The following is a 15,613-nucleotide window of genomic DNA, read 5'->3' as shown; positions in this document are numbered from 1 at the left end:
AAAATGTATTTCCGAACGTTCCACCAGGGCTTGGGGTAATGATGGTGGTTTGGGGCCGTCTGTTGCTATGGACTCAAACTCTCGGCAATTCAGTGCCTTTCGTTCCCTCCTGCCTCGGGTTCTCTGACTTCCTTTACAACCGAGTCAATAAAAACGTCACCTCACCCTCCTCTTTTTAGCATTTATGTTTCAGATCAATGTGAGGCCCGAAGCCCGTCGATTACCCTCCGATGAGCTGCAAAAAAGTACAGTACTAAACAGGGCGAGCTCTGAGATGGATCCAGGGAAGTCGCCGGTACAATGAGCCAATCTCTTTCACATACGGCCACATCTTTTATTTATAGGACTGCGATGTCTATCCTCTGTTTCAGCCCTGTTAACCTTCCTGGCGGCCTTTGGGAACCACATGTCCACCCGTCTGTGCTCTGTGTCTGTTGGTCACAAGCCCTTTGCGGCAGCCTCTGGTCTCTGCAGGTGTGCGTGGCACCTTCTGGAACGACCCCGGAGGGGGCATCTTCTCGAAACAGACAGCTCCTGGGCAGCTGCCCAACTCATGGCACACAAAGGAAGCTGAAATTGCCCGTTCCTGGCCAGTCTGGGATGAGAACATGCTTTTGCTGGGGACGTGTAATACTCCTGATGGCCAGTCGATACGCAACGGGCAGTGTCATCTGCCCTCGGTTCACACTTCCCAATAACTCCTGCTCCTGCAATCGATAAAGTGGTAAAGACAGCCATCTCCAACTTTGTACTGGGCCCGGAGCTGCTTCCGCAGCGGCCAGCACGTCCCCTACATCTGGGAAGGGGACACAGCTGTGTGCAGGCTGGAGTTAGGCACCCACGTAAGGGACACTGCAACAGGGTCTCTAAGATGCAGGGAGCCCTATCCCTGCCCCCATCAACATCCTCCAGGTGATGGTGCAACGGGGATGAAAGAAGTGAGTGTCTAGGCTTTCGAAACAGAGAGAAAGCATCCCGAGGACTTGGCAAAGGGGACGGAGCGCAGCGGGGAAAAGGTCGGGTTTTTATTATTCTTAATAGTTTATCATATAGAAAGCAACAGAGCGTAACGGCAAAGAACACAGACTTTGGAGCTGGACAGGCCTGAATTCCAGGCCCGGGTCCTCTGCTTCTTAGCTGTGTGATTTGGGGCAAATGGCCTAACATTTCTGAGCCATTGTTTTCCTTATCTGTAAATTGGGGATAATAATAGTGCGTGATTGATGGGGCTGGCAGTGGGGGTGTGAAATGGAATGATACAGGCAGAGTCTGGCCCCCATGCCTGGGCCAAAGAACACACTCGATCCTTTTTAGCTGGTGCTCTTGCTCCTGTGCAAAATGTCTGACCCTTTAAAGCACTTTCCTGTACACGAACTCTTCGGATCCTCGATAATGGGATGGCTAGCCAGTCATCACGGTAGTTTCTAGAAAAGTCTGTGCAAATCTGAGAATCCGACTGGTGTCAGTGCTGGGTTGAGAGGGCTCTCTCTTGGGGGGGTGGCAAGGGGCTCATGATTAGAAATGCTGGGGCAGGTGACCAGGACTCCCTGCTGGGGGCCACCTGGGGGAGACGGACCACACGCAGCTCTATCTCTTGCTTGGCTTCTCACCTGCTCTGTTTCTTCTCTCACTTTTTTTTTTTTGAGGCAAAATTCACATAACAAATCAGCTGTTTTAATGTGAACAACTCAGGGGCGTTTAGCACATTCACAATGCCGTGCGACACCACCTCTCCCTCATTCCCAAACATCAGCCCAAGGTGAAACCGTACCTGTTAGCAATCATCCCCCCCTCCCCCAGCCCCTGGCAACCGTCATCTGCCCACGCACCTGTTCTGCACCTTTCTGTAAATGGACTCACACAGTATGTGGCCTCTTGCGCCAGGTCTTACATAATGATTTCAAAGATTTTGAGGCTCATCCCTGTTTAGCAGGTGTCTGTAATCCATTCCTTTTCAAGGCTGGATAATAGTCCATTGTACGGACCTAACCCGTCTTGTTTACCTATCACCCGTTGATAGACAGTTGGTTTGCTTCCACTGTTTGGTGGTTGTGAATCCCGCTGCTGTGAACGTGGGTATGCACCTCACGTAATCTCGATCGTTCGACACTCAGATGTGTCCTCAAACGTGTCACTTCTCTCTTCCCACCTCTGGGCCTCTGCACATGCCTGTCTATCCCTGGGGCCCTCTCTCCCCTCTTTAACTCCTACCCACATTTCAGGGATTGGCTTCATGCCACTTCCTCCAGGAAGTCTGCCTGCTATGCTTGGACAGAAGGGCGCTCCCCTTCCTCGGGGGCTCCCATAGCACCCGGCATCTCCCGGCAAGCCCTCCCGCATGTGGTTGTGGATGCGCACACATCTGTCTTCCCTGACGGGGACGTGGCTGTGATTGTTGTCACCACCAGTGCGTCCTCAGAGCCTAGCCAAGAACTGGGTACATGGCAGGTACTTCCGAAATGTTTGCTGAATGAATGCATGACCATTATCTCTTCAATTGCCAGGTCTTTGTGGCAGGCTCATGGATTTTCTGACCTGGGGACAACTGCCGGATCGCAGGCTGGCCTGGGGTTCCTCTGCGGGGAGGGGAGCAGCCACCTCCAGTTAATATTCCCAGTGGCGAAAGGCCCCTTGGGAGACTTGTTGATTAAAAATGCAGTATGAAAATGGGAGCAAAGCTGCCATTAAAAATGATTAATTAGAGTCCTGCTCATTATTCTATTTGGAATGATCCTATTAATATTAATGACCCTTAAAAATACTTCGCATACAGGCACTTACCCTTTATTTCTGCACTTCCTACAGTTAGGTCCCATCCCTTACCCAAGCTCTCCAAAGCTTGGACTCTTCCCAGAATTGTCCTCTCTGGAGGGCACGTAGCCAGAGTTTCTGCCCCCCACTTACTCGGGGACTGTCACCATTGTCTTCCTGACCCCCAGCCGCAGGTGCTGGGCAGCTCAGAAAGGGCTGTCCTCTCCCACTCCAGCCAGGAAGCAGGGAACGTGTGCCTTTTAAATAGTTTTATTTTGTAGTTAAACGTCATGGTGGTTTCTGGGAAGAGGAGGACACTCTCCAACCCTGGGGGGCAGGGCTGAGCTTTCCCTAATAAGATGGCAGCAGAGATGACAGAGATGGAAGGAAGGGGCCACTTCCTTAGGGAAACTGAAAGTCATTCCTGGGAGGGCAGAGTGGAAAGCCGTGGGGCAGCATTCCCAGGAGGCGGCAGTGCCAGAGCAGCTCCAGCGGCGTGAAAGCGCCAATTAAAAATATTAACCCCGCCGCCAGAGCTCGGGATGCAGGACCTGGTCATGGCAGGGCAGCAGCGGTGGTCTCTGCGGAAGATTTGGGGCGCCATCCTGCAAGAAAGTGGGGAGGAAGTGGCAAGAACTTCATCTTGCTCTTTGTTTCGTCTATCCTGTCGGAGTAAAAATCATTCCCCTCACTTTGTGCTTGTTTCCTACCCTCGTGGCATCTTAATCATCCATCTGCCATTTAGGGTCTCCTACCTCCGAGACCGAAGGTGATGGCGTGGACCCAACTGAAAACTCTTGTGGGCAGGGACCCCGTCCACCACGCCCCCTGGTGCCCAGCGCAGAGCCTGCACATAGATGCGCTTTCACATCCTCAATGAACGATCATGATAACCTTATCATTGGGTCACTTATCCCCAATGTTAAGCAACTGTCAATTGTCTGCAAACCATCAGGAGGAGGGGCAGAGAACATTTAAACATCTCTGCTTGTCTTGGGATGACTTTCTTTCCTTTTTAAAAAAGATTGCTTTATCTATTTGAGAGGGAGAGAGAGCAAGCACGAGCGGGAGGGGCAGAGGGAGAGGGAGAGAGAGAATCTCAAGCAGACTCCACACTAAGCGTGGAGCCCAACGCAGGGCTCAATCCCATGACTCCGAGATCACAACTTGAGCCCAAACCAACAAGAGTCGGACGCTTAACCAACTGAGCCACCCAGGTTCCCCAAGAGTGGCTTTCTTGAGCTTGCATTTCATAATAAATATATTTATGTCAGGAATTTAGCAGAAATTTTCTTTTCTGGGTAGAAGATGTATTAATTTTTGTTAATGCAAGTGACATTTATTGGGTGCTGGGCACGCACCTGGGCCTGCTCTGAGGGCTTCCATTCACGAGCTCACTTAACCTCAGGCACGTAGTATGACCACAGCCTCACTCTGCGGCTAGTTGAGCACCTAATCAATATGTCCCAAAGAAGAGACCCTCTGCCCTGCCCCCCCACATGCACACCCCACACGCACACACACAAACACACACACACACACACACACACACACACACACACAGCTTCAGGCCATATTTAGCAATTGGCTAATACAAAAAGGTTCTACAAAGCACCAAATGTTAAAAGAATCCTTCACTTTACCCAAGAGTCACATTTCTCACTTTGTGACCTCGATCAGGAAACTGAGGCTCAGAGAGGTTAAGGAAGCTCCTGAGGTCACAGAGCTAGAAAGCGGCTCTGGGGCTACGGTGTTTGTTTCCATGCACATGTATTCGAAACCTAGGCTAACAGGATCTTTTTCTGATTTGCTATCACGCGATCTGCTCCCAGCCCTTGCAAGGAAGCAAGCTGGTGCTCCCTCCAGCTCCGTGCCCACGGCAGCCACCCTGTAGTCCATGGCAGCATTTGCAGGCAGAGCCTGGAGCGCTCCTCACCTTTCCAGGTCGCTACAATCTCTCTAGCCGGTCAGGCTGCTCTTCCCTAGCTCTGCCTTCAGTTAAAGTCCTCTTTAATTAAACAGCAGCTCTCCCTGGAAAGCAATTGAATTATCTAATTATGTGCTCCTAACCTGATTGCTGTCGTTCATGCAGGACTTGGCGACTCAGGTGTTGATGGGGCTCAACAGGAGCCAGTGCTGGTGAGCTGCAGTGACGGATGTGACCCCCACGCATACGTCCCCTCCGCTCCCCCCACCCCGTCCACCCTGCTTCCTCGGGGTCAATGCATGGCCCAGCAGACACTGTCCTAAACAGTGACCAGTCCTGAGCCCCACGTGGCGCCTCCTGGAGCCTTGGTCACCCTTGAACTCTCCTGAGTGGCTCCTTCTCCACCTGTCAGTGGCCGTGAAGGACGGGTGGGGTAGCGTAGCCCCTGGAGCCCCCGCCGCTCGGGCTGGGCCCCTTGCACTTCTCTGCAGCACCTACGGTGCTCGGTTCCAAGACCTGCTGGTTCATTTTGTGCGCTCATCGTGTCGCTCTCTGGCGGGTGTCTCCTATGTGCGGGCATGCTGCCAGGACCTGGGCCTGGCAGCTGAAACCTGCTGTCCCCTGACTACAGTCCCGACAAGACCTTCCCCCGCCCTGAGCCACTGGGGGGTGGGCGCTGCCTGACTCACCCTGCCTCCGCTCAGATCGCACTCGGAGGAGGGTTCAGGACATAGCTGCGAAAATAAATCATAACTATTAGGGTAAACTTCTAATATTGTGTGCTCACGTGGCAATAATAACCGCTTTATTGAAGGAGCGTCCTATGTTATAGCAAGCACTGGCTTCTTTTAAATTAAGCGTCATTGTTTTCTGTTTTCTGCTTTTTAATTTGAAAAAATGTCAGGCTCTGCAAGAATAGTAAACTCCATATACCCTTCGTCTAGACTCATCAGCTGCGGACTGTCACCCACATGTGCTCTATTCCTGCCCCCACCCACCCCCGCCCCCACCGCCCCATGTCACTGGTATTATTGGTGGTGTTTTGCTGAATCATTTAGGAGTAAGTTTGTGGACATCGTGCCCTTCACCAATTACTTGCAGTTTGTATCTCCTAAGAGTAGAGACGTTTTCTCTCTCCTTTTTCCATGTCTTTTTGAACGTACAGAGGTGAAATCCGTGTGACATCAAATTGACCATCCAAAGTGAACAATTTCGTGGCACTTAGCACAATTGCGTGGCACTTAGCACAATTGCGTGGCACTTAGCACACCCACAATGTCTGGTCTGGACCATTCCCTGCAGGCCAACCTCAAACCCGTAACCACGACGTGATTGCTCCCGGTCCCCTCCGCAGTCCCAGAAACCCCCGCCGTTCGTTGCGAGGGTGGCTGTCTCTCACGGCCCCAGGGTTGTGATCAGGTGCAGGAATTCCACACCGGTGGGATACTACCGCCCTGTCTGCGGCCCACGTGCCCGTTTTGCTAATTTCCCCAGTGCTGCTCTTTTCGGTCATTTCCTTTTTTCCCTTGACGCAGGATCCAGTCCCACAGCCCACGCTGCGTCAGGTTGTTCTGCCTAATCTTTAGGCCCCTTTAGACCAGTTGCTCGGCCCTTAAAAAAATTACATATACATAGATCATTTTTTTAATTTTGGAAAAATTTTAGATTTACGGAGAAGTCGCAAAGACAGTGCAGAGGGTTCTCCATACCCTTCACTGCGATACACCCGTCAAAACCCAGAACTTAGCACTGGTACAGAACCAGTCATGGATTTCACCTGTTTTTCCTCTGATGTCCTTTTTCTACATTTAGCCACAGCCGTTTTGTCTTTTGCGAGGCTGACCGATGTCAAGTTCTTTACATACACGAGTCATTTTCATCTCCCGACGACTCCAAGACACAGATACGTTATCACCGTTCCAGAGAGGAGAGGAGGCAGGGCTCAGAAGTGAAGGGACTCGCCCAAGACCACTCAGTAAACGAGGAGGGCAGACTCAAACCCCCTCACTCCGGCTCCGAAGCTGGCTCCCCTGCATTTGTCCCGTGAATGCCACACGCACACTCTCTCCCGCATGCACAAACACACACCACGTACTCACACGCAGCTATGTGACATATTTAGCACTTGGCTAGTATGAAAAGTGCTCACAGAGCATCAAATGGTAGAATAATCTATCACTTTATACAGCAGGTACATTCCTGAAAAGTTAACTGTGGTTCTCTAGAAGAATTTACTAGAAAGTAGGGGTGTATGGACTGCTTGCTGTGTGCTATGTGCTTGCGTAGGTTTCTTCACTGGATCAGTATGCAACCCTTGGTGGGATGTGCTCTTATACCCATTTGAGAGATGTGAGCATTGAGTACAGAGAGAAGTGACCTGTTCCAGGTCTAACAGCCAGGTATTAGCCAACCCAGTTCTTTGGACTTGGCTTTTTCTTCCCCCCCCCCCGCCCCGTCCCTTACCACAGGGCTCAATATGACCTGCTTTTAGGTCTAGGGGTCCCCGCTGTCCTCAGGCACCCTGGTCCGGTGGCAGTCGCGAACTCTGGGTGGAACGGCCAGAGAGTCTCTGGGGTCTGGCGGAGCGAGACTTCCACGCTACTGTGCCTCGGGGGCCCCTGCACCTCTGGAAGCCCGTCCAGCGGATGGGGGCAGCCGGAGCCGCTCCTTGCTCACACGGATATGCTAATCCTGGGGCTCGTCTTTAATAAGGGGTCCAGCTGGTAGGAGTTTTATTTCAGCGAAGTGTGAATACTGTTGCCATGGAGTGCAGCCTTACACCCGGGAGCAGGAATCACCGGGAGGAGAAGCCGCTCTGGGTTGTTTTTCCCCTTCTCCAAGTTTCACTTCCCTCTGTGTGTTTCGCCACCGATTTTCATTTTCGTCTGCCTGGAAAACTGGCACACGAATGACGTTTGAGTCAAGGCGCTCAGCACTTTCTCTTCCCCACTCTCCATATGTTTACAAGCTACCCCTTCTGGGGCTGGGTCAGGAGAGGGGAATGAAATGGTTCTTTTTCCCACCACGCGTGAAAATAGCATCCGAGGAGAGAGTGGAACAGGATTGGTTCAACGCGGCCAACGTCAAGTCCTCGTTTCCAATAGGACGGTGATCCCCGAACTGCTTCTCCACCACTCTTCGCTCCCGTTAAACTTGGTTTGAAAGTCTCTCGCAAGAAAGACAGGCTGGGAACCCTTGGTCCTGTTTGGCTTGGCATGTGCGTACGTGTGTAAGCGCCCCGCTGCTGCCACACTGTCCATGGTGGCCGTGAGCACCCCCTTCAAGGCCAGCAGTCCACTTCCCGCCAGCTGGGTGATCTCGGGCCGGTGACTTAACTACTCTGAACCTCAGTTTCCTCATCTGTAAACAAGGGGGTTACAGCACAGCGCAGGGGTATAGAGGGGATGGTTACAGTGCACAGCCCCACACAAACCAGCTGCTTGGCTGGGACTTGGCAATGGCATTGCCTTTTCTTTCTAGTACCACTTCCTCCTTCCTTCCTCCCAAGGGAGTGGGGGTGTGAGGGCACGAAGGCACGGGAGGGAATGAAAGACTAAAATGAGACATGAGTGGTCCCTGACGTCAAGTTCTCTGCAGCCTAGTAGAGGAGAGAGCCATATGTCCAAATGGCGACAGCCTAAGTCAGACCGTGATCGTGTACTCATGGCCAGTGGCTGCCGAGCGCTTCCCCTGCGTTACGCACGGCCCGGAAGTGTGCTGCTGCGTGATTTCTTCCAATCTTCAGAGCCATCTGTGGGAGAGTCTTACTCCTGTTCTACAGATGAGGAGGCTGACGTTCAGCTGACGTGTCCGAAGTCATAGATGTACTGGGGGGGGGGCTGGGACCCCAAGTTGCATGTCAGCTGTCACGAACTGCATTGTCACCCGTGTTGTCTCCCCATGAGAGTGGCCCAGGGGCCTCGGGGCAAGTGCTACAGTTAGTTCTTCCAGGATGAAGGCCAGGGACGGCTTCTTAGGGAAGAGAGTGCAGGTACCAGCCTCCGAAGGCGTGCAGGGCTCCCTGACAGCCACAGAGGCCAGGGGCCCCAGCTAGAGGCACGACTCTGCTGGCATCTGTTTAAGCACCTGCTTCCTTGTTCCCAGTGGAAGGCAGACCTGGGCAGGGGACATCCCAGGCACGTTTGGGAAAGCAGCCTGTCTCCACCGACTGAAGCAGGAGGGGGCAGGTGGGGGCGCCGTGAAGGGATCGTGGAGGTAAGCTGGGCTGGCTCCAAAGTATCACTCTTGAGCCTTATTTTCTAGGCTGAGAGCTGAGTGTGGCCAGGTATGGAACAGAAGGGGGAAGGCAGGGGCCTGCAGAGGACAGAATCAAAGACAGGTGATAAGAAGTAAGCTGTCTGCTGGGGGACCCTGCATATATCATCCATTTATTCCCTGGAGGCACTTTTAAATGAAGTCCCTTCCCACCTTCCCAACTCAAAAGCTCGCTGAGGTCAGGCAGAGGAACACACATCTTGGGTGTTCACTGAGACACAGGTCACGGATATCCAACAATTAGATGCTCCCTGGTGGTGTCAATACCTCCTTTCGTGCTCAAGAAATCACAAGGGATGCCTGGAAGCGTGATGGAGAGACCAGGGCCTTGCGGTGGGCCGCCGATGCGGGCCGTGCGTGGCCGTGTCCTGTCTTCTCCGTGGCAGGAGTTCCTGGTGCCCGTTGATCCGCTGTGGGAATTCCAGAGAAGGTGGGAGCTCTCGGACGGGCCTTTGGATGCGTAGCGATGCCGAGGGACGCACACATAGACTTCTGTGCTTTTTTATCAGAGTGTGTTGTCCAAGTCAACACGAGACGCATGGGAAGCGCTGACAGCGGAGACAATTCTGTTCGGGGGAGAGGAGGGGAGGGGGAGAGAGGAAATGAGCACTGCGCTAGCAAGAGCAGGAAGGAAATTTGATTTTAATATTCCAATTAGCAGCTATACTGATCCTATTAATCCACTAATTACTTGGCTTTACCTGTGCACACGGGAGAGATTTAGAATCAACAGCATCATACCCTCCTTCTCCCCATTGCTTGTCCATTCTTTCGGGCACCCAACACGGACTGAGCGCCTACTATGGCTCCGACACCGCGAAGTCTTGTTGACCAGATGGACACAGCCGTCCCAGGGGAACTTATAATCCAGCAGGGGTGTTGGCAAGGGGCATCAGGAACCAGCAAATCACAGTACAATGTGGGAACCTCCGTGTGAGCGAAAGCCTGGGATCCGCTGGGAGCTGCCAGGTCCTGGGGTCCCCCGTCAGACGCCCCGTATCTGCCTCCTGACCTGTCTGAGTTTTACAACCATAGAACTATATGGGTCTTGTTCTCTGTCGCTCCCCCAGAGAAGGCAGAGAGCTCGGCCTCAGTGGGTACTTCTGAACACCTACTCGGAGCCAGTCCCAGGCATTAGCAGCCCGTTTAACGCTGTGAATTTGCAACTCTTACCTCCTTTTTGTAGACAAGGGGACTCAGAGAGGTGACGCTTTTCATGGGGGCCTAATGACTGTCAGAGTGGGGACCTGAGCCTGTTCTCACCCATGGACTCCCCCAAGGTCTTCTCCCCGCTACATGTCCTTCCGGCAGCACCTGCTGCCTCCTGGACAGTCTGAGGCAGGTAGAGGCTTCATAAGGAAGGGCAGGTGGAAGGGAGGAAGGAGGGAGAGGGCAGTCAGGAGTCGAGAATATCTAACATCTTGTGATGCTGAAATTCAAGGGCCCCCTGACTCAGCAGGATATTAATAACCCCGGCTGGTCCTTGGAGGGCGGCTCTGCCGGGGAGGAGAACAGCAGGGCTGTATCCACCCCCTGCTGCCGGCAGCAGCTCACACAGCACCCATACTCACCTGTCTGTCTCCCCACACCAGGCTGGGAACTTCCGGAGCAGACGCTGGTCTGTATCTCCAGCCCCCAACACAGAGCTCAGCATTGAGTTCCTACTCAATAAGGAACTGTGAAGTGGGTGGGTGGATGGATGGATAAATAGACTGACCCTCATATTTCCCAGAAACATCACTATTTCCCCTCCCCACTAGTCATCCACGTAAGTATGCATAGTCCGTCCCCAGCACATACAGATTGCTGAGGTCAGGTCACACATCCTCCTCCGTGAGCAGCATTTTCCAAGCACCTATTTGTGTCTCGTACCACGCTGGGCTGTCCAAGGGGTGGACAGAGACTAATCCCCACCCTCTAGGTCAGGGAGAGCAATGTGAGGTCTATCACGTGTAGCCCCACTCCCAGACATTACAAATCCATCACCGGAGCCAGGCTCCTCCATTGCAGTACTGTGTCCTGATAAGCTGGGGTCCCGCTCGACACAGCCCTCTGGGTTGTCCAGTGAACGGGGCCCTGAGGGGTGCCTGGGAGTGGGGTCTTCCTGAAGCCCCCCATAGGGGACTCTGTGGCACAGCAGAGAACCGCACGACTGACATCTGGGCTCTGAGCAAGGGGAGGGGGGCTTGACCAGCAATGATCATTAGAATAGTTCACGACCTGCAGGCCCCAAGTACTGACCCATCAAGGCAGGTGCCAGGTGAGGGCAGGGGTGAGGCCTGGAAGCCCTGCGGCTGGGCCCTGAGGGTTGTCAGGAAGTGGCTTGTGCAGGGGCTCCGAGCAGTGCCTCTTTAACAACCAGGGAATGCACAAAGCATTTCAACAAATGGGAGGATCGATCCCAGAGCAGACCAGGTGGAGGGCAGTGGCCCTGCGTGCGGAGACCTCAGGCTGAGAGGCTCTTTCTGGAAATGGTCCTGTTACATCTGGCTAAGGAGTTGCAGCCTCACCCTCAGGTGCCCGAGACCCCGCAGGCGCACAGTGGTGGCTCAGTACGTGTTGGACCATTTAGCTACGAAGGGAGGGCTCCTGACCCCCGGCTCTGTGTCCCCTCCTCCCCCCCGCCCCAGGCCACAGGGCTCACTGCTCGCTCGGGTCTCACCCATGCTGTGCGTGTGGCGTGCTAATGTCAGGCTTCTGGCGAGCCTGCTCTGGACGCTGTCACTCCTTTCCTTGGGGAGTTGTCATTCTGTTGATCGTTCGGGGAGACATTTGTACTGGCCGATCTTAGACTGTGGCGTCGGTACAGGACCTGCCAGGCCGGCGGCTCATCAGAAAATGTTAGCACTGGGAGGACTCCCTCAATGCAACCATGAGGGTCCTGAGGCCCAGTGAGGGAGTGCGGGACTCAGCCAGCGTCCCAAAACTTACAGGGGACCGACTTGGGGCAGGAAGCTCTGAGCCAGTGCGGTGGAGGCGGGGGGGGGGGGGGATGGGGGGCCAAGGACAGTGGCTCTGGGGTCAGGCAGGTCTGGGGTTGAGTCCGAGCTGTGTCACTTTCTGAGCCTCGGTTTCCCTATATGTAAGGTGGGGGCAAACAAGAGCGCCTCCCCTGGGGGTCGGGCACACAGTCTGTTACTGGTTGATAGAGATTTCTTTATTCAAACCCCAGCGGTCTCTCTAGAACTCTGCTGTCCAAAGTCGCCGTGGCTGCACGTACAGGCCCACAGGCGAGCACGGGTGATCAGGTCATCGCAGGGAGGCAGGGTTTGGGAGAGAGAGGGTCATGCTCCCAGCCTCACAGTGGATGGTGATTGGAGCTGGCCTCAGGGAACAGCTCATTTGCACAGCGGAGGACAGGGCATGATCCTGGGTTGGACCTCCGACCTTGCTGTAGTTTGGCTGTCTGGGACTTCGAAGCAAAGCTGGCATTTCCCCCTTCAGGTATGTGAGCTGAGTACATCCTGTCCCTGGAGGGCATCCGGGGTCAAGGGTCAACCTGTCCTGACAGCCTGATCCCAAGGGGGGGGGGTGTGCTCCTTGCCGCCCTCTGAGCACACCCTGTAGCTATCGGTTAATTATCTCATTATTAAATCCCCACAAGGAGCCTGAGACGCGGGTGCTGTAGTCGGCCCTATCGTGCGGATGGAAAAATGAGGGGCAGAAAGGTGCCCAAGGAAACAAGTCGCAGTGTGGGGATTCTAAACGCAGGCTGTCAGGTTCGGGCACTCTGCTCATAAATGCCAGGCTAACGGCAAATGCGGCCAGAGACCCTCACTCAGGGTCCAAAGGCTGTGCCTGGTGGGGGGCCATCAGCGACCACCCCGCAGACACGTGGTTCAGGACACCGGAGGCCCCACAGCCATGTCCGGAGCAGTGAAAGTAGCTGGGTGGTCAGAGGCAGAGGGGTCCCTGAGGTGGCGCTGGGCGGGGCTCAGAAAGGGGTGAGTCTTGACGAGCCACGTAAGCACTGTGCCAGCAAATTTGGATTCAGGGATTAGCCGAGTCAAGACATGAGGAAATTGGATTGGGAGCTTGTGTTTTCCAGATTAAAAATAATAATAACAATAATAGTAATAACCATTTCTGGGAGTCCTCCACTGGGTGGGACATCAGAAGCCATGCCCTTCTGCTTGTCAGATGACAGAAAAAGCAAAGCACACGGTCAGGTGATCAGCCGGCTTGTCGACCCCGGCCCTGGACACATCTGTTAGTGAGAAGGGGAAACGGGGTGAGGCCAGAAGGCAGAAGGGTCAGAAGGACCCCAGTGAAAACGAAGTTTCATTAGGACCCCTTGGAGTGGGAGGAGCCCTCCTGGGAGTGGGGGAAGCGTGGGTTAAGTGTGGACATCCTGAGGTCTCGGGCGACAGCCAGCAGTCAGCCAAGCCAGGGCACAGTGTCAGCTGCGAACTGTCCCCATCCATTAGGCCAACTGCTGTTAGGTGAGAAATTGAAGCCGGTTTTTGGGATCAAGAGTCGGGTTTCACGCGTGGTGGTACCTGCAACTTCTCGGGAGCCCTCAACCCCAGGCCCTGCTCTGGGCAGAAGAGCTTGACCAGGAGTGAGGGGGGAGCCAGGAGGTCCCGGAGGCCCCGGAGGCACAGCCGAGGGCCCTTCGACCCAGAGCAGGGCCAAGGGCCGGGGGAGTGGGAGCGGGGCTCCTGGAATTCAGTGTTTTCCTGGCAGAGAAGCTTGTTTGCCTGGCGGCGCCCCCGTCGACACCTTGATGAGGAAATTGTTGCAAGCAGCACATGGCATGTGCGTGTGAGTGCCCGGGAAAGACCGAGTTGGACGGACCGCCTTTCCGTTGATTTCTTTCTCTCACTGGGAGCTCTTTCGGAATTACCTGCGGCCTTTGGTCCCGGGGACTCTTGCTTCCCACTGGCCCACATGCAGATGCCGGTCTGTCTGGGACTCGGCCTGTCTGCTTGGTGGGGACATGAGCCCCTCCAGGATCCCTGGGCTCACGGGAGGGCGGGAGGGAGCTGGCCGAGGCAGTGGAGCGGGTATTTCTATAACTGGGTGAATTATTTTGTGACCAGCACATGTCTGAGAGAAAAACCGCATCTGCTAGCCGTTTGGACGCCTGGACCACCCGCTCGTAATAAGAGAAATGTTTTCCTCCGGCGAGGAGTCCGGGGGTGGGAGCAAGGAGCAGTTTCCTCCAGCTGACGTGGCCTTTCCCTTCAGATGGCCACTTTATTCTGCCCCCTCTCCTGGCTGGTGTGCACCCCCACCTCCAAACACCCCTGGTGCCAGGCAGCCCCGCGACCTGCACACCGGGCGAGCACAGGGAGGGCCCAAGTGAAGGATCCCACCTGCGAGAGTGGATGTGGCTCCTGCCTCGCCCCCCCCCCAGCTCTACTGCCCCCCACGCTGATAGTTGGAAGAAACGTCCCCCACATCGGGAGAAGAACGAGTAGGGATGGGAGTGGTGGTTCAGCCTCCCCGAGAGTGGATTTCGAACAGTGGTTTTGCTAGAGGAGGGCTCAGGCTGGTATCCCACATATTCCCCAGGCTCCCACGGGGTCCTGGACGTGCCCTCGCAGGGACACTCAGGGGACACTCGCCAGAGCCAACATTTCCCACAGCCCGAGTTGAAGATGCCTCCGCCTCTCTCCAAGAATCCTCCCCAACAACCACAGGGCATAGGTGCTATTATCATCCCCACTTGACAGATGACAAAACTGAGGCCTGGAGGGGTGGGAGTCGAGGTCTGGGTTCCCACAGAGCCTGGGTATCATAGTTCCCGTCACTCCCGCTTTGAACATTCCTCCCTCCTTGTCCTGACAGTTAGGACTTGCCTCTGCAGTTCACTTGGGCTTCTCTAGTGTTTTCCGGCAGCTCTGCCAGGCGGGCACACTTACACACACACGTACACACACACGCACACATACACACATGCATACTGCTTCAGACTCAGCCCCGTCCCTCGCGTGACCGGACTGTGCACACAGTACGTGCTTAGCAAACCTCGGTGAGGTGCGCAGGCAGATGGTGCCTGTGACACGAATCGTCTGAAGGCAGGACCCAGTGGACTCGTCCCTGCTTGCATCCCCAGGTCTGGTGGGGTGCCGGCACACAGTAGGTGCTCAGCAGGTAACCCACAGTCTCCTGCGGGAAGGCGTCTCCATGGATCGAAGCTGGCAGAGCCAGCGTGGTTACCCGCCCCCCACTGAGAGAGGGAGGCCAGTGCTCCTGGGTATCCTCCTTCTCTCAGAACTGAAGGATCCCCAGAGACTCCGGAATCCACAGGGGTGAGCCGCAGTTGGCTCTGCAGGCTGGACACCTGCTATCCGTCAAAGGCCCTCTAGGCACCGACTGGGCTGAAACTCCCGGTTGTCTGCTGGTCCCCCGGGAAGGGGGTGGGGGGGCTTCTGCCTCGCAGCAGTCACCCCCGGCCCCCAAGGAGCCAAGCAGCTGGGCCTGGAGGAACCAGGCTCTTCCTCCTGGACTGGGTTCACCAGCACCGTCCTGCCATGCTGCCTGGGGCTCAGGAATGGGACATTCTCACGTGGACCCCAGGATCCCAGCAGGGCTTGGGATGGGGTGGGGGGACCATACATCAGAGCCCAGCCACGAGGCCTGAATTCAAATACTGACGCGGCCCTAACCGAATCACCCAGCACAGTCTCCACAGCCTCGGTATTCTCATCTGAA

The sequence above is a fragment of the Ursus americanus genome, chromosome 18 (assembly GCF_024610735.1).
Source record: "Ursus americanus isolate L20-20 chromosome 18, mUrsAme1.1.p, whole genome shotgun sequence".
In the NCBI taxonomy this organism is placed as follows: Eukaryota; Metazoa; Chordata; class Mammalia; order Carnivora; family Ursidae; genus Ursus; species Ursus americanus.
Note: the sequence above shows the minus strand (reverse complement) of the source record.